A 24,308-nucleotide genomic window follows, 5' to 3' on the forward strand; every position below is an offset into this window, starting at 1 on the left:
GGGCTTGACAGACAGAATTACACACAATTTCTAGTTCTAAAAAAATAAACAAGCTAATCTAATCTAAAGTTAGTTGATGACCTTTATCAGAAACAGCAAAAATAAAAAGGTAAAAATTAATACCAGAATAAATTGTTGGTTGTGGTAGTGCAATGTACTTATTTTGTTTCAGAGCAGAATAGCTGACTACCTGGGCTGTAAAATGGTCACTGTGCTCATCAGCCTGGGGGTTAAGTTTCAGGTGGTTCTGACCACACCAGTGGACCAGCTGATCCATGTCATGTCTGTATGCAGACTCATCACTGTCTTGGATTCTGGGATAAGATCAATGACATGGTATCATCAACAAATTTCAGCAGTTTCAAAGATGGGTCCGCTGAGGTACAGTCATTTGTGTACAGCAAAAATAGGAATGGGGAGAGAACACACCCCTGGGGAACGCCACCGTTGATGGTTCTTCAGTGGGAGTAGTTGCTCCACAGCCTTACCCGCTGCTGGTCAGTCAGTAAGCTGCTGACTCACTGACAGGTAGAGGCCAGCTCTCTCAGCTGGTTTGAGGAGGTCAGGGTCGATGGTGTTGAAAACAGAGCTGAAGTCCACAAACAGGATCCTGGCGTACATCCCTGGGTGATCGAGGTGGTGCAGGATGACATGTAGTTGCAAGCTAACTGCATCATCTGCCAACCGGTTTGCCCAGTTAGCTAATTGCAGGGGGCCTTCAGATGGTTTAACACAAAAGGATTTGATGATCACAGACATCAGAGTGACAGGCAGAGAGCGCTAGGGTGCCGCCCTTCCTTATGTACAGGGGAGAAAACATTATCAAAATATATTTTAAAACATTTGTATCAATGTCAATCTTAATAGTGTTTGTCTACATGCATTCTGAATTGTTTAAACAATATTTCCATCAACCTACTCTCATGTAACAGTGAAGTTCCACCAACATATTGCATTATTTCTACTCTAAGGCCACAAATTATGTAAGGTAAAATTGCTGAAGTATCCTTTCATGACAAGAACGATGGCAGAAAAAATCTGAGTCAGAGAGTAGGGACCCCACAAGCCATAAATAACCATCAGCCACCAAACCAACGAGAAAGATAAAATATACAACAGGATTTTTGGCAGGAGTTGATTTAATGTAAGTCTTGGCTGACAGAATCTGGAGTGGCAGGTGTGATCTGACATGGACAGTCTGGACAGACTGACTTGAAACACCTTTCCGAACGCATCAAGCAAGATGGGAGATCAGTTCTCATTAAAAAACTGCCTTCATGAACCGCATCCAGGCTAATCAGGTAGGCTAAATGCATTAACATATAGCCTGAACTAAATTTTATTATGTCTGCATAGATTATGTGTAACCTGACTTGTTTGACATCTAATTAAAGCAATGCATTTATCTGAAGTTTAGACATATATTTGCCAGTAATTTTAACACTGTATTAGGTTTGGTTAATATATCCCCAGACAGTTTTCAGTAATTAATCACAAATCTTGTGTACTGGATTAGTGAGGCTGTTCCTAATCTGGTTGGGGATGAGGATTACTGGGGGCCTGGTCAGGACCACACCACAAGGAAAAGAAAACACTGAGTGAAAGTACACAGAAGTATCTGGCACAGGAGCTAAGCACTTGCTGCTTGGTCTGATTTAAATCAGACTGTTGAATAATATCCATTTAAAATGATGAGCATTTTATATAATGGTCCTGTCGAAAATGTATTTTGTCATATTATAATTATCAGTTAAAGTTTAGCAATTGAATATGTTACATAAAGCTGCTAGTACTGTTTTTATTTGATTGATTACATTTATAAAAATTAACAGAACTGGGGCAGCTCCTTCAGCGTGAGACGGTTGAATCCTAGATGCATAAAGGAGCGTTATCACGGTTCCTTCTTCCCTGCTCCCACTAAGCCAGGCATACAATATACCATGTTTTCAATCATTGTACTCAGGTACAGCTTAAACTGTACGACAAAACCGGTCGGGAGAAGGGCGAAAACATTGTTTCCACTAACAAACGCCTTCAAAGCCGTTCTCTGGCATTCTTTTAAAGAGTTAATATTTGGTAAATTGGTCAACACTGATGTCAGAGTTGCCAGTCTCGAGAAGGAGCAGCTCATCTGTTTTGTTTAACAAGCAGCTGAAATTCACCAGGTGAAAAGACGGCAGTGGAGCGCACAGCTGTTATGTATGTATATCACTATCTCCTGTTGATTCACATGTATCAAGGATCCTCTTCAAAGCATTTAGAACCATTTAGTTGTCAGGGTTAAACTAAATACAAAAATTTCTATATATTGTTTTGGCTATATTTATATGAAAAATCTCTAATAAATTTGGATTTGTTTTTTTTACACAGAAAAATAAATTGTAAAAGTAAATAAAATCAGGGAGTCACTGGTTAAGATATCATACAGCACAGTGCAGCTACCCAATTCACCTTTAAACCAATAGCAAAGTGAAGCCAGTTAAGTTAATTGTCAGTTGCTTAGGGCTGTAAGCTGACGATTCAACCGGAAAATGCTCTAAAACTAATGAGATAAAAATAAAAGGGTCCAAAGCACACCTAAACACGGTAGACTTTAACATTCACAGGTCAATAAATAGATTTTATGCTTGGTTTTATGTTCTGATGGTTATCTCAAGTATACAGAGTGGATCATTTACCTGAAGATGCTACACAGAAAGCAAAAGTTTAGAGTCAAAGGAACCTAACTTCGATCCACACTAATTATGACTCTGCCCTTTACATTGTGTGTTGAGGAGCAGCAACAATTCTAATAGACCTTTACTGATTCTGATGTGCTGCACAACAAACAAAAACAGAGAAGAGATGTAATCATGGAAATTAGATGTTTGTTTCATGCTTTTAGTAAATGAGAGACACCAGAAAGCTGCAATCTGCTGGCATCTCAGCGCTTGTATTTATGATGGAATGGATAAAAACTGCAGAACATCTCCTGTAGCTATCTGCTTAGTGTGTTTCACATTTATGAACTTATAAAACCAGTTAATGATATTAAATGGTCGTTAAGCTTCAAGCAACCCAGGATGTTGAGCAGACACAAAACTGTGTCTGCAAACTCTAATTGTCTGGGCTCTATGGCCTTATTCATACCTCTTAGTCCACTACTGAACCCTTGACACGAAGGCTGTCTGATGCAAATTCTGCCATTTGACCCTCTGCAAAAGACTGCGTGCAGCTCAGATTGTTTTATCGCACTTATTTTGAACTTGACAGTCACAGTAACCCCCAATAAAAGGGTGATGCTAAACAATGGTTGAAATAAAAATTAGACGAAAAACAAATTCAAAGGAGCACAAGAGGACAACATTGCATTGGTTATCTGGTAATAAATCACGTTTGTGCTCTTTTTCTTGTGACTGAGTATTGAAAAAACCTTTGCAATGTTGCCCCATTTGTGGCTGTAGTGGAAACTGTATATCTGAGACTGGAATGCTGTCAGACATTGGGTAGTAACTCAGTTACATTTACTTGAGTAACCTTTTGAACAAAATGTACTTCTAGGAGTACTTTTACCACACTGCACTTGTTACATTTACTTGAGTGATGTTATTGTAAACTATTGCTACGCTTACTAGAATAAAACGTTGTTGTTTTAATTTTATTTTATATCTGCTGAGCTCATTGAGCCATCTGCAGGTCAAATGAGCATAGAGGTAAAAGTAGATATAGCCACTGGGAATACCGCACTGTCCTAAAATGATGTATATGTGCAAAAGTATTGGGGCACACCAGGAGATGAATGGATTCAGGTTGTCCAATCACTTCCATGGCTGCAGGTGTATAAAGTTTGGTGTAGAGAAATTTGACCACTCTGCACAAAGTCCTGACCTCAACCTTATAGCAGACGTTTGGGAGGAACTAGAACAGAGGATGAAATTCAGGGTTCAATATCTAGATATGAACCCCCTCCCTCCCAAACCTTGAGGAAGATGTTTACAAAATCATGTTAGTCTGTACACGTTACAATATCCCTACTGCGAATGCATAGCTTTTGCTAACTCTTAACCATCAGAAATGGTTCATTGCATAGTTTCATGCAAATATCTGTATATTAAGGTTTAAGACTATTGCAGTTTCATATTTAAATAGAACTGACTTTTGGAACTCTATGTGAGTCCTAGCAGACCCCAAAGACTGTTCTGTTCTGCATGCTTTAATCTCTATGGTAAAACAAAACCTGTACACATTGTTTTCTGTTATTACCTGGACCCATTATTTATTGCTTCTTTGCCGGTAACACACGGTGACAATAAAAGACTACGTTCTTGAATAGAGTTGCTATTGCTGGGAGCATGGGCCCTTAAATGAATTTGACCCTATAGAATAAAAATAGGATGTCATCAATAATAATACATGTAAAATATGTAAGAATTCTTTTTATACAGGATAGAAAATATTTAGAGAAGTGTTTCTTCTGTCTATATTTGTTATTTTCTTTTCTTTTTTATTTAGCCTTGAAAATACATGAATGTCTACATAAATTTTGATTTTTGTCTAGCAGGTTAAATAATAATAATAATGTTAAATCAGTTGTTATAAATTTTTACTCTGTATCTGTGTACCTAACCAAATACTTTTTTTCTTTACTTGAATAATTTCTTGGTGGGCTACTTTTTATTTTTACTTGAGTAAAAAATGTTTAAGGAGGGCTATGCTTGAGTACAATTTTTGTCTACTCTACCCACCTCTGAAGGATGTGGTTCAACTGAGCTAAAAATGATATGAAGAGGCTGGTGTTCACAGAGAGATATGCTCTTGCCTTAAGACTCTGAGGGAAGGAACGGATGAACAGTCAAGTGAGTAGCAGATGATGATATTTGAAATCACCACTTTGTGCTCAGGCAGAAGATGTCCAGAAATACCGGATGGTGTGCCATTATGCACTGTTTTAAGTTATTTATTGTTTAATAAATAACTCTCGGTCTGTTAGGTATTGTCTGGTGAATAACACCCCAAACAGCTGATATTAGGACAATAGTTGAAAGGGTGATTCGAGAACTGTCATTGTTTTAACAGCAAACTCTGCACACATGTAAAATAAATGAGTGACAGCTTCTCTTCAAGTTCAAGAATTTATTAACAGAAATAAATGAACACCCAGAGAATAAGACTATAGAATGTTGTTTATCTGAATTAACACTATATTTCAATCAACAAATCCTCTGTATGAGGCTAGTGAAACTTACCTAATTACTAAGAAATAATAAGATAAAAAGAAGCCAAGGAACTATGTACACATAAAAGAAACAAACAGACAAATAAAATGGTCAAACACCATCACCACAATGATTCATCAAATCCTGGTTCACTGCAGATCCACGTTAGAGAACCACAGTTCATCAAAAAGAAGGTGGAATGAGATCAAATTAGATTAATTGATTTAGAACAACATTTGGTATGCGTTTCAACCCATTCACAATGCAAATCTTGAGTTAGACAAAGCATTATTTGATAAAATGATTTGCTCAATGAAAGTAACCTTTAGGACATATTTTACTAATGGAATTATTCTTTCGGGAAGCTAGGGGCGCTGTAGTGAGTAGTCGCTTGATGGGTTAATCCTAAAGTTATACAAAATACCATTAAATCGACATTAAAGTTCCCTATTAATAATGTACTAACACTCATAGCATTATCGAACAATGGCGGAGTAAAACAAAAACAAGCATTATGTTTAAAATGAACCGTAGTTACGTTGAATCGGTGGTAGCTCTATTGTTACCCGGGAAGCTAATAGCGCAATGCTAGCAGACATTCAGCGCTAATTTGAAGGTACTTATAAGCTCTATTTGGTTGTAATGAGTGGACCAGACAGCAGAGACATTAATATCCCATTGATGTATAAAGCCCTCATGGAAATAGAGATTGTTACAATCCTAAAAACACATCCAAACCACGTCAGCATAGCTTGGTTTCAAAGAATCTACCAGGAGCTATGACTTGTAGCTCCAGGTGTTTTCTAAAACACACTGAAAACACATTAAGAAAACCATTCTAAACTTCCCCTGTTTATTTCTCTGCCAAACCTCTGCCATTGTCTCTGGTTGTGGCGACGGTGCGTCTGGTTGCAATGAATTACTCCAAGGAAAAGCTGGTTATCTCAGCAACTCGAAGCTGCGCTCGAAGCGGAGCTGTGAGGAGGCGGATCCCACTCCTTCATTTGGGTCTCATGCAGTTGGAAGCTCAACGGTGCAGGGGCTGCAGCATGTAGATCTCTGCCCGGCAGAGGTGTGGCACGCTCCTCGGTCACCTTTTCTCCTGCACAGCTGAGAAAGATCATAAACAGTCTGTTTCATGGCAGTCGTCTGTTCAAATTCCGATGTTGGAAAAGGGCAGGGATGTACTCAGCTTGTCCGACCCTGCATATTTGTCTCTCCAGTGTGGGTGTCCCTCCAATGCTGCTGTTGAGGAACAGCGCGTGAAGAGGGCGATTGTCCATGGACAGGGGGATTTATACAGTGGCCCCCTGCTGTGAGAACAATCCGCTGTGGGCCTTCAAAGGTCTCACATTTTAGTAGTATTAAACTTTAGTGTGATTTTATTCCTCATGGTACATCCATTGTTGCAGAGCAATCAAACCAGTTGTATTAATACGTTTCATGCACAGGCACATTTCATGATGGTACAACAGTGAGGTAGAGAGGTCATCTAAACAGGGTCCAAAAGCTCACAGAAAAATCTTGAGGTACTTTGAAACCTGATGGTGGTGTCAACAGAAAAACCTGCTCCAGAATGGCACCAACACCAGTAAGGCTAAAGAAATTGAGAAAGGGTGGACCTGGGCATTAATTACTGGTTCCTTCGCGTGCATATGCAGGCAGGTTTTTCTAGGAACACAAACACCAGAGCACAATGAAAATGCATGGTTACTTCTTAAGGTAATAGATGAAGAACCGGTTGTTGTGTTGTACTGCTGTTGTACTGACCGTGTTAGCATACCGTCTCCCAACATAGAACACTAACAACTTTTCAGTAGGCATAATAAAGCCTCCAATGACTCACCATCTCTACACAGAACATCATTGGTTCTCCAACAGCGAAAATATGGACTATTTAACGGACCCTAACCCAATACCTCAAATAGCTTAATGACAGATCACTCCGACCCATGTGCAGTTGTAACCTATGACTACATTTCTAAAACTGTAAATTCTTTTCACACATTTGCATGTAATTTTTGATTTTTGATTTGCACTAATTTAGGCATGACTCCGTCGCAAGTCTCAATCACTTGCTTCTGTATGAATATTTCCATTGATAGAGTTGAAAGCAATTCTTCATTTACTATTTCCAGCCAGTAACTTTCAAGCTGCAATCGTTGTGTACTAAACAATGCGTTTTAAAGAAAACACTCTTGTGAGAGTCGTTCACGGAAGCACTGTGAAACTGAATACAGAATCAGGCTGTCTCTTTGTCTGAGGTAATCATTCCCAAACAGCTCACAGAGCCAGCAGCGATACGCTCACACAGCCAGTGTGACACAGACACACTCAGAGTGTCTGTGTGAGGATGAGCCGCTGCTCTGTGGAGGATCAAGGGGATTCAGAAGGAGGAAGCCCAAGTAAGTCTCAGAATCCTTGAATGACAGTCCCAAGCTGCAGATTTCATCTTCTTATCATCTGGAAGGCTTTACTACCAATGAAGTGCATGACTAGCCAGCACAGAGAGACGTCTGTGTTGCTTATACAAAACAAGGTAACAGCATATCATGGGCTATCTAAAATGCACGTATGATCTCTTTGGAATACCAGTAATAAAATGTGTCAAAAATATGTATATGCCTGTCATTCTCTGTGGATGCAATATCCAGTCCAACCCTACCTCACAGGATTAAAGTGCTATACAGAATATATTATAATAGTAAAACTACAAATGGTATCACCCTGACACAATGCAAAATATAGTAATATGACTAAGATAAAAAATAAAATAAAAATAATATTAATTATTATTATTATTAACAATTTATTATTATATTAATTTATTATTATTAATAAATAATAATAATAATAATAATAATAATAATATAACAACAACAAGTATATACAGGGGTTGGACAATTAAACTGAAACACCTCTCATTTTAGTGTGGGAGGTTTCATGGCTAAATTGGACTAGCCTCGTGGCCAATCTTCATTATTTGCACATTGAACCAATAGGAGCAGAGTGTGAAGGTCCAATTAGCAGGGTAAGAGCACAGTTTTGCTCAAATTATTGCAATGCACACAACATTATGGGTGACATACCAGACTTTAAAAGAGGACAAATTGTTGGTGCAAGTCTTGCTGGCGCATCTGTAACCAAGACAGCAAGTCTTTGTGATGCATCAAGAGCCATGGTATCCAGGGTAATGTCAGCATACCACCAAGAAGGACGAACCACATCCAACAGGATTAACTGTGGACGCAAGAGGAAGCTGTCTGAAAGGGATGTTCGGGTGCTAACCCGGATTGTATCCAAAAAACATAAAACCACGGCTCCCCAAATTATGACAGAATTAAATGTGCACCTCAACTCTCCTGTTTCCACCAAAACCTTGCCGTCGGGAGCTCCACATGGTCAATATCCACGGCCAGACTGCTGTAGCTAAACCTTTGGTCACTCATGCCAATGCCAAACGTCGGTTTCAATGGTGCAAGTAGCGCAAATCTTGGGCTGTGGACAATTTGGAACATGTATTGTTCTCTGATGAGTCCACCTTTACTGTTTTCCCCACATCCGGGAGAATTACGGTGTGGAGAAGCCCCAAAGAAGCGTACCACCCAAACTGTTGCATGCCCAGAGTGAAGCATGGGGGTGGATCAGTGATGGTTTGGGCTGCCATATCATGGCATGCCCTTGGCCCCATACTTGTGCTATATAATATTTTTAGATCTGTTTTCTTGTCATGAGAGTTGAAAACTATGTTTTTTAACATGGTTTCCACTAGGGCTGTGCATAAAAATCGATATAAAGATTAATATCGATATTTTTAAAAACGATTTAATATCGATATTCTGGCTTTCAATATCGATATACCTCCCAACCTCTAGGGGGCATTATTACAGCGCAACCATTACAGTTCACAGCGAAGGAGAGCAAGTGAGACGAATTTGTGGAACGGCCGACAGGATTTTAGAAGCTCCTTTGTCCCTAAAATCAGATGTTTGGGCACATTTTTGGTTTCTGTGACACGTTAAATGCATTGAAGCAAATGCACTTTATTTTCCTGTTAATATTTCTGTGATCAATAAATAGAACATAAACATAATATTTGGCTGATTTTGGTGATTGAATCACTGAGCATTAATTCAAAGTAATAAATATCGATATTGGAATCAAATCAAGCTGAGCTATGTATCGAGAATCGTATCGTATCGTGAGCTGTGTATCGAGAATCGTATCGAATCGGCTCATCCTAGATGATACCCAGCCCTAGTTTCCACAAATATCAACATCCCACAAAAGAAGAAAAAAATATGTTTGCTGTGACAGAAATAATTTTTGATGATTGCCAGGCTTCCTAGAATAGATAGTTATCAAACAATCTAAGTTGTGTTTTTTTCTATGTAACATTTATGGCTCTAGTTTTATTTAGCAGGACTGTTGGCTAAAATGACTCTTTGGATTGGAAAGGTTACAGATTGTCGAGCAAAACCTTAACATAAAGTTAAAAAAGGTTTTTACATGAATTAGTGTCCTACATTTAGGAACATGTTGCAGCACAGTTGGTGGATAACAGGATAGAAAAACAATCATGTGCCCTAAGAGAGATGACTTCCTCTGGAAGTCTTCAAATTAGGACCAAGGGAAGGCTTGCTAGCCTTCTGCCTCCCTCCTCACAACTGATGACATTATGCCGACAGGCCTTTTTCTAACCAAATCAACAATTAAATAACTTTGTTTGTGACAGGTTAAATTTTGTAGGCAGTATTTGTCACAGTATTTCTTCACTGTGACAAATTGTGTAACATGTCTATAAAAAAGTTTTTTAAAAATCTATTAAAAGTTGGTAAAAAAAAAAAAATCTAAAATTGCATGACAAGTAGTTTTGGGCAGACAGCAATACTGTTTACAATGGTATTACTTATAGTTTTAAGCAAAAAAGTTAACTTCCCAACCCGATGGTCAACTATGAACTGGGTATGTTGATTATTTGATGACAAATGATTGAAAAAACTGTAACCAAAATAGCAAAGAGTGTTTTCAAAGTAAAAAATTAAAAAAAGCAACAGATTGAGTTACAGTCGGCTAACTAGCACCATCTGCAATATTAAAAAACTGAAAAGCTAACCCGTCTCTCTCCCTCTCCACTGTCTGGTTCATTGTGCAATCTAGGCTGATTAGCAGCATCCCAGCAGTTTTAAAGTGAATCCATTCTGCTAGCTCAGAGCTTTATCTTTTCCAGGTACCCTGCTCCAGTGGTAGACAAAAGCAGTTTATTGATCCAGCTGTCAGCATCCTGAGAGCAGCTAAATCTGCTCTATTAGTACGATCACTGGGTGAACACAGAGGACTCTGGGGTCAGGTGGTGGTGGTGTAAACGAAGGGAGATCCAGTCTTTTCTTGCAAGACAGTCTATATTAGTTTACATACAGCCTTGCTGACTTTGAAGCTGTTCGCATGTGTAACTCTGGGCCAGGCATTTACAATGGTGCCTCATATTATAAAGTCATTTTATAGTGCATTTCTGGACTTCTCTGTACAGAAATGTGAAAAAGTCAAATCAACAACAGATTTGTTTCTTAAGCCAAGATCACAAATAAATGTCAGACAGTGACTAAAACATAAGTGAAGACCATAGAAATAAAAGTTCCCCTGTGAGACAACAGAGAAAACTTTCACAACATTGGGAAAACACAGAACAGCAGCAGGTTAGGGGTCCAAACCATAGCTTTGGTGTCTTATTATATGCCTCATTCATTCCTATCTGCTCTGTTGAAGCCCCCAAAGTGTTTATCCTTGCCAAGTTGATCACATTCAGCACAGTGCAACTCTACCTTTCAGGGAGGCCTATAAGTACCAATCCAGAAGCAAAACAAACATTAACACGCACCACAAGCTAATAATAACTGATCCAGACACAAGGACCCCCACCATATTCCCACACACTGTAGAAATTGAGAAAGCCCCTGGCATTTCTTTCCAATAGGAAATGACTGAGTTAATCATCTTGCCTTGAAATGCGAAGAGGAAAGCAGCGCAGGGGATCCAAACGCTGTGCATCCAGAAGTAATGCATGGTGTCCTCTCCTCAGCTCCAACAGCTCAGCAGTCCTCCAGAAGAAACTTGGCGTCCTGTCGAGGTTCGGCGTCCAGGGACAATATCCTGTCCTACGTGTTGAAGCTTGCACTCAGGAACCAGAGCTCAGAGATGAGCAGATCAGCAACAGCGGAAAGGGACGCAAGGAGCAAACGGTACAAGTGCTGCAGAAAAACCCTGGACAAAGTCTCTCTCCATGAAGCGGCTGCCAGGTGTGCGCTTATTTCTTGGCCTGCCCTGCCATCTAGTGGTGAGACGAGGTTTCAGCCAAACGTGATGAACCTGGCTGCGTTCATTAGCAGCCGAGCTAAAGGTGTCGCTATGGACATTATAGCAATCCGATGTGAAATTGGGGTTTTGAAGAGCGTGTCTTGAATAAATCCGTGTTAAGTGGGGTTGTCATGGAAATGCCTCTCAGGGAGCCTGCTCTGACTAATCGCATTTACCCGCTGTGTAATGTTGATACCAGGAGTTTGAGGGAGAAACTTCTAGAAACTGTTAAACAAAAGCTCAAAGATACTTTCGTGTTTATAAATAAGATATATGTAAAAATATTTTCGAAATAAAACACACCATTGATTTAAATGATCCAATTCGTACAGCTAATTACTTGTACATTATGTTTTAAGATCTGATAGATGAAAATATTTAACCCTTCTTAGGATATATATATATATATATATATATATATATATATATATATATATATATATATACCAAAATATTTAATATTTTTCAGGAAGTTACAGACATGTCCACCACATTGGACTGTATGCACTTAACACTCAATATAAGACAGTATGAACTTAATGGAAAAATAAAAGAAACTCGGTTTTATCATGAATCCAAAACCAATTATTTGATTCTATGCTTTGAAAACCACCTTCACATACTTTTACACACTTTAAAATGCTATAGCCCTATAGGCCCGATTAAGAAAATAAAAACAATGGCAGCTTTAAATCTCCCATGTAAGCAATATGAATGTATCAACACATTTCTAAAAAGAACAAACATGTTTTTCAGTCTCCATTTTTTTGTAAGAATGCAGGACTAGTAATACCATGTTATTACACTATCATTATGTTTTCAGCAACAAGACCAGACAGTCGCTGTGTCATTGAACATCGGCCACTCCAAAAATCCCTACCTATCTGAACATTTATTTTCCAGTCGAACCAATCCTATTTAACATGAAAAGTTGGTAAAGCAACGTGGACACAGTGCCACTGTGGACAGCATGCATTTGGTCTTCCATGTACATGCAGTATCATGGAATCTGTTCTGACTTGAGTGAGCTTGAGCTAGTCAGTTCCTGTGCAAATCTGACCTCACTGGGTACTTTGGTCACTCTTCTGCACTTTGGTAGAGATGCGGTCCCACTGGGTCTTCTGATATTAAGGTGCTGCTAATTTAGACAAGATTGTTCATCTACTATATTTATAATTTGTTTCTGTTATTCCTGGATGCATTTAAATTATTTAAAAAGTGACAGTGGGCAAAATGAAATGTATGCTGGGCTGATTCTATGTTCTGTATCTCCTCTATTCCTCTGTTGGCTATTACCTACAGGGCAGCTGCCCTGCACCTGACAGCTGCCTCGGTTTCAAGATTAGATAGCCTACATAAAGATGAAGATTAGACATGATAAATGAGTGCAAAAATGTAAACTCATATGAATCGCGCAAATGCAATGCGGGGTTCACTTATTTTGGACAGCTTTAAACTCATACGTCATTGCAAAACTCACAATGATGGCTTCCTAAATCCGGGCCCACAGCCTTCCAAAAAGGAATTATACAGTGTGAATTCCTTTCTCTGCAGACATTTTGGTTAATTTCTACAAGGTGTGTTGTGCTTATACGTCATGTCACATCAAGGATTGTGGGATTACTTATGGTTCCTTAGCGCCAATGAAGGATATCACTAACTCCCTGTGCAAAAGGAACTACAAAAGGAAGCATACAGGATCATTTTCCTACCTCCCTCCTTACTGACTGCACTATTCGGACAGTACTTATCCTGAAGACCGCTGATGCACTTCCTTTTTGGCTAAAGAGTCCTTTCCCGAAAGACATTTTGTGGTGCAACCTTAATTTACACGGGCATTGTAATCTGTCTTGGGTGTTGGGTCTGCTCTGATTGCTGTTTACAATTTGTGGCCTGCCTTGCTAGCATCTGTCAAGACCCATGCCTACAAAGTCCTCATCAGGCTTCAAAAAGTATCGTCGAGAGAAGAAAGAGTAAAATATAAGCTTATGTTAGAGAAGTGATATGAAAAATATAGATGTGCGATTATGAATACAGTTAAATACCATGAATTCTAAAGTATGCTAGCTCATTTTAATAAATTCTAATGTACTTAAAAGTTGAGCATCAAAAATCAAGGACAAAAAGATATATCTGGGTTTTAAATTTGACACACAAAATGACGTAGTCAAATATCTATCAAATAATAATATACATATTATATATAGATCCAGATGATATAGTCATGCTACATGCCTACATGCGGCTACATGCGATTAATATTATCTAGTCTTTTTTTCTCTTTGCATAAACATGTGTGCATACAAGAAAATGTTCCAAATACAGCCTGAATCTCCAACTTTAATGTATCAGATTAATGCAGTTTCTCTCTTCTTCCCCCACTTGAAGTCATTGTGGAATGTGTTCCTAAATTAGATTAAAATACTAATGTGCAAATATTCAACTCTAAATGTTACTTACTTTGTTGCATTAGTAATTTTTCATTAAGGCGCATTAGGCACAGTTCTACTGAGTTTTCTTCAGGCGTTCAGAAAACATGCAACATTTAGATTGAGCTGAGCTAAATTACCTAATGGATCAATAAACCCTTCATTAAGTACCACTAGATAACTTTACCCAGTGCAACATGCCTGGTCCACTTTGACTTTGACAGCCAAAGCAGGACTCTATTCACACTTATATCCTTTGTGTTTGTTCTCTAAACCAATAAGGATTGAGCTATGCCTTTTTCCCCTCTCATTCTTAGCTAGATCATCTTTTATCAAGCCCCAAGACAATGTCTTTCTCTTAAATGTGGCCTCCATTCAGGACAGATTCTCGGATGATACAGATTTGTTTTGTCTATAAACACAATATCAAACACCTTGACAAGCTCCATGTTGTTGCACGGAAAAGATTTTTACTGTAAACCATTTGTGATATTGATACAATCATGGATGCGCTTACACAGGATTTTAAAGTGTGAACCAATCCCGATAGCTGAAATAACATATACTACATATATTACAGACAGTACCGAAATTCTTCAGTTGTGATTTTTTTTCTTTCAATATTTTTGTTTTGCTTTTTTGTTCTGGTATTGCATAAGCTAATAAGAATAAACCACAAAGACCCTATTTATACTGCTGTGTGTTGTAAACATCCCTTTGCCTGTATTTTATTTAAAAAAATCAGAATTACATACAAAGCCTCAAAAAATACGGTATCCATGTATTAATTGTATAGTTTATACAGTAGGGTCTCAATCTATAAATAGCTTTTAATACAAGTAGTTTCATATAAAATGTTTTTCAGGGCCAAAAGTGACCCATCTCCTGCAGAATTTCGAAATTGCAAACTCTCTTCTGATGTTTTACCAAATTGGCTGGGGCAAACTGACCAAGAGCCGCTTTAAGTAGATAACAGGTAAGCTAAACGTTTGACAGCACTGTTTCTTTTTTCTATTTAATAGAGCTTTAAACCTCCATCAAAAAACATAGTGGATCTGGAAAAGTACATGTCTTTTTAAGTTTTGGCGTTAAGCTTAGGCAAGGTAAGTATAGCACATTTCAGCAACGAGACAATTCAAAGTGCTGTACATAGACAAACCATAAGAAAAGAAAACTTAGCGTGGGAAGTACATTGTAGTGCAAAAGTAGCAGTCAAGATGGGTTGGACTACAAACTTAATCTAGCGAGGTTTCAGTTAACTACAACTCTTTGAATAGAACATTACCATTTAAAGGCAGCTCTAAACAAATAGCTTTTTTATCTTGATTTAACGGAACTGTTAGCTGATCTCAGATGATAGATACGAGACCGGTAAAAACTCAAATTCCCATAATGCATGTTATGAACATATTAGGGTTTTAACACTTTTACAGTCTTCTGGGAGTTTGTGCAGATAAGAGAAGCATAAGAACTAAATGCTGCTTCTCCATCTTTGGTTCTGGTTCTGGGTATGCAGAGTAGACTTGAGCCAGAAGTTATAATTTTTGCACCAATGGAAGAGCTATCAAGAGTTAGCGCACAGCTTCAGGTGCCTCTGCTAGAAACCACTGATCAGGTCCGAAATCCGGGTGCAGTGTTGGACTCAGACCTGAACCTTCAAAGCCATCTACAGACAATTACAAATCGGCTTTCTAGCACCTGAAACACATTTCCGGGATTAAAGGACTAATGTCTCAGCAGAATTTCAAAAAACTAAGCCATGTGTTTATCTTTAGTCAACACCACGCACTGTGCATAGCGCACCAAGTGCTCAAGGGGGCCCGAAATCAAGTCATGAGTTGATGATTGGAAAAGGGCCATTAATTTTTTGTTCATGCACGATCAACACACATCAATAATTTTCTGACCTTGTCTGCGCTTTAGTTTGAACCCTATTGTGTTTTCTGTTTCAGCGGTTTCTCCTGTTTCTTAAACAGTCAGAGAGACAGCTCCTCTCTGTCCCACCACCTGTTCACCTCTCCAACTCGTTGCGCTCAAAGGAGCTGTGCATGCCCCTCTATAGCAGCTGCCAGGGAGAGAAACGAAAGAACCGTCAGAGGTTCTTTACTGTTGTAGACAAAAAACAAAACAAAAAAACACAGCAAAGTACCATTTCACATGCAGTTACTGTTTAATTTCTGAAACAACACTAAATGTGTTTGAGCAAATGAAAAACAGCTCCACTCTGTCCCGTATTCTGTGTGTAACTGGTGCCCAGAGAGCAGCTGTGGGTGGCAGCGCCCCTCAGTAGCGGCTGACAGGGAGAAAAACTGAGGGAATCTATAGAAACTATGGAGTGCCCTAAGCATTTTGCTTTTAGCGCACCCAGATGGATAGCCGCGGCATCGTAATGTCGGCCAGTTCTCCATATCTCGGTACGGAGTTCTACCTGTAAGTCGTCTTTCTTGATCTTTAGGCTTTGCGCCCAGAGACTTCCAGGGGAAGTTTATTCTCATTTCCATGGATGATTTTTTTTTTTTTTTTTTTTTTTTTTTTTTTTTTGCTGAGTCAGCTGTCACCGAGTTGGCTGTCACTGTTTGGAATCAGGGGCAAAGTTGTGTAATTCCCACATCTAGCATTTACCCCCACATTCACCTCAAATTGGTGGATTTTCATCTCCATAACAGCTATTTTCTGAAGAAGCTTGTTTAAGTCCTCTGTGATGCAGGAAGGCATCTTGCGCTGATTAGCTGGTATGGGGTGGTTCTTCTCCATATTTACTTCATGTTGAATTATTTCTGTAACAGCCTTTTCTCTGAGTAGTCTGCCTAACTCCTCTGGGGTATAAAGGGGCATTTTGTGCTGATTAGCTGTCATCAACTGGTCCTTTTCTCAGAGTCCACAAAGGAAAATAAATATATAATTTAAAATCACTGATCTAAACTAGTTAAGTCCAACTTTTCAGTAGTTTTGGCCAAAAGGTGAAGAGTTAAGAACAAAAGAATGCAAGCAAACAGGGAGCAGAGAAAGAAGCTTATGATTTACATGCTCTATAATACATGAATACAGTTAATTGTGTTAATGCTAACTCCAATAATTACTGTTATAAGAAGCTAAATACTTTCAAATGTCCATTTCAAATAGATTTGAATTTGACCATATTTTAAAAATAAACATATTGATGGCTACTACTAGAAATGGTTTCAGACTCAAAAGCAAGGTAGGAGTAGGCTGAGCTGATTCACAACCTGTTTATTCAGGCAATGCTACCCCTTTCCATCCAAAAACCTTACATTTATCAGAGGAGTTAAATCTAAGATGAAATGCAAAAAAATATATTGCTCTGTTGTTGTAAATTGCTTGAAAAAGGCTCCCCGTTAAACACCTTAAAATAAAAATACATTTTTGGCCTCACATGTCATGGCCTCTCTTCCTCTTTACTGTAGTGTAGCATTTACAAACGTAAAACACTCTGGTTCCCACCTCTCAGCCCACCAGACATCAAAATGATAGATCATTCACTCCAGGTCTGTATCTCAGAGATTAATACTATGTCCTGGTGATTAATGTGTTTTGGTGTGAAATGTGTATCATTCCCAGGAAAAAAGCAAAGGAGCCAGAGAATTTCATTATCCACAGTGAAATGAGTCTCATGACACCATCAGCTGTAAGGAAGAAGCTATTACTGATCCAAATGCAAAAAAAATTACAAAAAATACACTCAGGTCTTTATTTTTTATCATTATATTTGGTGAAAAGGGTGGGAAATGTGAACTATGGAGGTGGTAGCTAAGGGCGGACACTTCCTTAATTATCATAATTCACCACTGAAAAAACTAACATCACCAGAGGTTTATATCATTGGAGTCTGAATCAGAATTGGCAAATATCCAATCGAGTAATACAACCATAGTCAAGAATTGTTACCACATTCTGTGCGCTTTTGCTGATTTCCCTTCTTTCTTTATCTGCTGTCACTTGCTCTGCCCTCTCCTTTCCCTCCTAATAGTCTCAGCGGTGCTCTGTCGGTTGCCCCTCCCTCCTGTTTCATACCCTTCTCTTAAGAGTTTTTGAAAACCTATCGCTAATGTGATAGAAATACATGTTACCATCAACATAAAGCTCAAATCTGTCCCAACTATTGAGCTACTTTAGCTTTACATGGCTTCACAAGGTAGCCTGTCAACAGACTGAACCGAAGTAATGAAGAGAACAAAATGCGATCTAATACCAAATGGCAACTTGTTTCACTCTGGTGAGAATTGGAAGGAAATAAAAGGTGTCATGCCCTTTGTTTTAAGAAGCAACTCACTGGAGGTCAGTTTTCTCTTATAGTCACAGCTCCTCTGCTCCTCACATGGCACTGCTGCCTCTGTTTGTGGCTGTTAGCTGTTGGTGTGACTGACCAAACCATTGTGCCAGCAGTGGTGAGGGGCCAACATGTAAATGCATCCTTTTTTCAAAGAAGAAGGGCAGACTTGCTTTCTCTTTTTTATATTGTTTAAAAATGCAGGTTCCTCTAATGATTTAATTTCATGTCAGGGTTTCACCCAGATTAGGGGGTCCAGATTCCCTCCTTGTGATTTCCACCTATCATTGTTATGGTGGTCTTTTCTTGCAGGTGTGGCTGGTGCACAGAATAGATTGCATTGTGAGGAAAGAATGCTGTGTGAAAATGTTAAAGCCACATCTCACCTCATTAGTCTCTGTGATGGTCACACTAGGGATTGTACTTAGTGCTGTATGTTGAGGGTTCTTCTTAGGATCTTAGCTGTTCCTATTAGATTGATTTCTTCTGGACTGAGATGTCTGATGTTTCTCCAGGTATCTGTTGGAGCCACTTCTTCAGAGTGGGGGTTACTGTCCCGAGTGCTCTGATGACCACGAGTACTACTGTTGTCTTCACCTTCCAGGCTCTTTCTTATATCAGTGGGGGGTTGATGTCAACTCCACCTATCTGACTGTGTATTTTAGTTCCCCCTCGCCCTAGTTGTGAAAGCAGCTGTCGTTTATGGATGTTGGAACACTGAGTTACCAGCTGTTTGATGCATCCATGTTTCTCGTTGACTAGGGTTACTACAAATGCAGTAGCATTCTAATAATGTCTTTATTGTCTTCACGAGTCCATTACCTTTGCTTATACCATCATCCAATACTGGATGATGGTATAAGCCAACTATATACATATGCACACAATATATATATGTATATATATATATATATATATATATATATATATATATATATATATATATATATATATATATATATATACCTCATTAATCTGGTAATTTTCAAAATAAAATGGATTTAGTTAATTCTAACTGACCTGAAGCAGAAGTGTAGTCTAATTTCAAGTCAGATTTTATTCTCCGGGTAGAGAAATATCATTCTGACCTTTTATATACTCGATATAATGTACTTCAGCTGAGAGTTGCCTTACTGCTTTTCTACTCATGGCTTCTTTCTTTAAGGCAAAATTCCTGCTACAGATGACTCTATGTCACCTTTGCTTGATGATTTAAAGTAACGTTTGTCGCGATATGCTCTCTCTCCTATTCATTTTTTAAAAAAAAAATAGGCTATTGAGAAGTAATTTCTATCCCAGATTAACTCTAGCAGAAAATTAAATGTCAGGGTTTATAAATTTACAACTTCCAGTTCCTTCCTTTGGCTATTTTCTTTGACTTTGGTATAGTAGTAGCTACATATCACACATGCTAATGTCCTTTCGCACATCAGTGAATGTCAGTTATAACCATTATAAAATACAATATGTTTTTCTTTTTCTTTACAGGGCTGTGCAATATAAGCTCCTTACTTCTAGTGAAGATTGTTTTTTTCAATCACTGTCACTAAACAAAGTTCAACCGTTCACTCAACTCTTCATCAAAGTGCAAATTGTTCTTTTGAACACTTTCTTCTCCTTTGAACTTCAAACCATTATTGTGCTGAATCTGTCTTCATCACCCTTTGCCTACTCTTTCCTATTCTCATCTGATCCTCTCCTAGATGGACTCCTCTGACCTCAGACTCAGAAGGTTAACAACATCTATTGAACTTCTGCAATGAGACCACAGGGCAATACTGTGGCTGAGAATGAACTACTGCTTTATTTTCTTATGGATTTTTTCCATCTTTTTGCACATCCTTTCTGCCATCTAACTTTTTTTGTTGAGTTAAAAATGTTAGATGTAAATCTTTTTTCTTCTCAAACTACTTAAAAGTATTTATCATTTAACATAATAAATAAATGATGCATTTTTCTTTTTCCACCTTCCTCATCCTCTTCTTTAAAAAGGAAAATGTAAAATGTGCATTAAATGTGTCATGCTATATTTGTTGTGTGGCCATGCAATATACATTTTCATCAACTCTGTTAATTAGGCTCTGTAGGAACATCTTTTGTTTTGAATAAGTAAGTAAATAATTTACTATTGTGGCTCTAAAATCTAAAATGATTTCTAATGTATTAGACAATGTTGCTCTTTTGACAGGTGACTCTTTTATCTTTAAGTGTAGGGCATTTATTGAATGAGTGAGTGTGGATTTAACTGACAAACATAAATACCGATTTCTCTGACCTTGTGGCTCAGACAGATAAATGCTCTTTTCATTGTTTGTTTGTTTCTGAAGCAAAGTATAAGAAATTATTTTCCCATGGCCGATTTGTTGTCTTCGGTTGTTTCCGTTGCCTGGATGAAATCTATGCAAATACAGATACAACTCTTCACTTGTTCCTATAACAAGTGAAGAGTTGTGTCTGTGTCTACGAAGATAATTTTAACAATACTTCGTTGATTCTTAAAAAAGCAATCACAAGAGCCAACAATGTAAAACACAACCAGAGAGAGTTAGACCTATGCATTGCTGTGGGCAGAGTTTACGCTGATCAAAATTTAAAGCATAAAATGATTAAAAGTAGCATAACAGGAAAGGTTGCACGGCTTGAACTCTTTGTTGAAGCCTTTTCACAACGTTTTAGCGTGTGCTTATGGCAATTTTTCACCTTTTACACATAAGTGCATTTGCAAGGTCAGGCGTGTGTTTTGGGTGGAAAGACCTGATTTGCAGTCTTCTCAAATTTTTCCTTGAGGTTTCGATTAGGTTGAGGCCAGGACTCTGCAGGCTAGTCAAATGCTGACACCAAACTAGCTCGTCTGACTTGATAGGCTTATAGCTTTGTGCACTGATGTTCAGAAATGAACTGGAAGCCTCCAAAACTGTTTTCACAAAGTTCGGAGGATGACATTATTTAAAATGCCTTGGTTTCCAGAAGCAGTTGCCATAGAACTATTTGCAATTCATGCCCAAATCCCAACAGAAAGTCCTGCATTTTAGGTCAAAGCCACTATTGTGAAGTTAAACTCCACCTCTGGATGTTGACGTATTAACTTTAAACTTGCTTCAGAGCAACCCTATAGTTAAAAGTATGCATATGTATAGGTTATTAGACCTACACAAAGCTTTCCTTTGTGTGAGTATATGCCAACACACAGTACACAGCTACAAACACCCACCTCTCTGATGTTCCCTACAGGGGGGGAAAATACAAAATCTTTACCCTTGTTTCCATTGTCATTCCAGGGGCCAAAGCTTTTCTTTTTAAAAACTTGAATGAGTTGGACGATGGACAAAGAAATGTTGATTGAAATTCAGATTACAGACCAGGCCCTAAAGATTAATGACATTCACATATAATGATTGGGACTGCATTAGGACGGGTGCTCTGGCAGCTATAAGTTATTTCTGACCTATTTAACTGGATTTCAATAGGGCCATTCACATTGAATGCATTATGAGTTGATAGCATTTGACTTTTGTAATGAATGGCTATGATTTCTTTTTTTTCTTCTTCTTTTTTTGTCAAGAACTAATAAGCTGAAAATGTGACTGAACTGGGAATGTCCTTTCAGGCACACACAAGCTGAATGTGTGCTTAAACACTGCCCCCAAGTGGTCTATTGGAAACTATCAGCACTTAGGATTCTGCCCCGAATTACTTTTTAATGCCACACACAAGTGCTGAACTTGTAAAATAAAAATAAATAAATAAAGAGTGTCTGCTTTGTATTAGTCAGCGCAATGCACAATGTACACAAATGCATCAGTAATGTACATAAACCCTTATGCAGCATCTTGCAATGTTAATCGTCTTAAAGTACAGGACGCTATTTCATTTTTGTTTTGTTTTTCTTCTTTCACATTCAAGACTTCATATTCATACTTTCACTGTTTTCAATTTGTCACAATCTATGTAATGGAGAGAGCAAACGTGGAAGATGCGACCTTTGGCTGTAAAATATTATGTGAAAGAACACTGCCACTTTTCAGATTTTATGTAAATAAAATCAGAAGATGTTTACTTCTCTTCTGCTTCCCAAATTTGCCCCACTTTCTGTCATACCCCATAACATCTCAATGAGATAAGGTACACAGATGTGAAATGTAAAACAGTTCAGGGACAATGAATTATTTTGCAAGCCACAAATCTGTATCAGACAGTCACAGATATATAAACAAAAACAGCCACGATGCCAGCTAGAACGTATTAACCGCATTTATTTACTACAAGTCCAGTGTTTCTCCCTGTATAATCTCAACCCCATGGTTAGAACATAATGTGTGTTTTTTTTTGCTTTTCATTTCTTTACATATTTACATATTTAAAATTGGTTTTACTGTTGGCAACAAGTTACATTTATCTGTATACATCAGCCATACACCACCTTCTACACTACAGTCCACCTTTGTGACCGAGGCAAAAGATGACAAGCTCGACAGTTCTGGGATAAAGACTCAGCAGATTCTCACACATATTCTACAAAGTAAGTGCAGATTACAAATAGTATAAACTCAATTTAGATTTTCCACCCTGACGTACTTTCAGAGACGTATAAAACCAAAGACCCATAAAAGAGGCATTGCTTGTAAAGCGCTAGGAGTCAGTGTTCAGGGCAGGAAGAGTGTGAGAAATGGCAACAGATAGAAATAAATAAAACATGTAGTATACATGTCCACATTGTCAGAACAATACATAAAAAGAAATCATATTTAGACCTCTTTAAGCCTTTAGATACCTAGCAGGCATGTCTCACTAAATTAGAAGATCACTGAGATGTAAATATATTTCAACAATTCAAATAAAAAGCTGAAACCCACACACAGTATATAGTACACGTAAGGGTGAAACATGTTCATTTCGATTCATTTTGATTATTTAGCTCACATCTAATTAAAACCCAAAGTTTGGTTCCTCTCAAAACTGGAATATTAAATGAGATCAATTTAAGAACAATATCTACCCTTAATTTGACCCAGGCTCTTTTTGCATCAATGCGGCGCGGCATGGCGACATCTTGACCGTGGCTTTGCTGAGGTGTTCAGGAAGCCCAGGTTGCCTCAACTATGGCCTTTAGCTCATCTGCATTGGTGGATCTGGTATCTCTCATCTCCCTCTTTACAACTCCATGGATTCCATTAGAGGTTTAGGTCAAAGAGTTTATAAAGTAAAACCATGGTCATTTAGGTACTGTATGTACTGGTACTTTTGGCAGTGTGGGCAGCTGTCAAGACCTGCTGGAAAATAACTCAGCATCTCCATGCAGCTGGTCAGCAGCGGGAAGGTTGAAGTGCTCCAAAGTTTCCTGCTGGATGGCAGCATGAGCCTCATAAAACAGACTGGAGCTATATCAGCAGAGGACAAAGTTCCCCGCTATCATTGACCGTCAAGCAACTTGGATTCTGAGCCTCTCTGTTCGTCCTACAGACTCTAGCACCTGGGTTTAACCAAAAGGAAATGTCGCTCATCTCCTGGATACGTTTTTGTGTGGCGGCTTCTTGAAACACTGAATGCAGATGCAGTCCAGTTTTTTTTTTAATCTCCCCTGAACTCCTGATGCGGCTTTGCTTCACAATTTCCTTAGGGCTGCAATGAGCTTAAATGCCTTGTTCTACAAAACAGGTTCTGTCCATTTAACAATCCAATTTCTATGCTTGGCCACAGCATCCTTCTGTGACTGTTTGCTGGACTACTACCTTCTTTTTTTCTAGTATCTTGTAGGCCATGACAAGGCCATGAGATAACATTTCTTTGTTAAAAATCTAATTTTTCAAGCAGACTTACAGGATTTTACAATCTCTTGAGAGCTGAACTTGGGTTTTAATTAGCTGCAAGTCATAAGAATAAAAAAATAAATAAAATTGGAAGAAATAATCACTCAGTGGGCCTATATTATAGATGACTTTCAGTTATAGCAAACATGTTTAAATTGGAGGCAACCAGTTCTTTCTGAGAACATTTCAACACCTATCCAGGAGTTTTTGTCAGAAGACTTTCAATTATGTAATC

This window comes from Fundulus heteroclitus, unplaced genomic scaffold (assembly GCF_011125445.2).
Source record: "Fundulus heteroclitus isolate FHET01 unplaced genomic scaffold, MU-UCD_Fhet_4.1 scaffold_113, whole genome shotgun sequence".
Lineage (NCBI taxonomy): Eukaryota > Metazoa > Chordata > Actinopteri > Cyprinodontiformes > Fundulidae > Fundulus > Fundulus heteroclitus.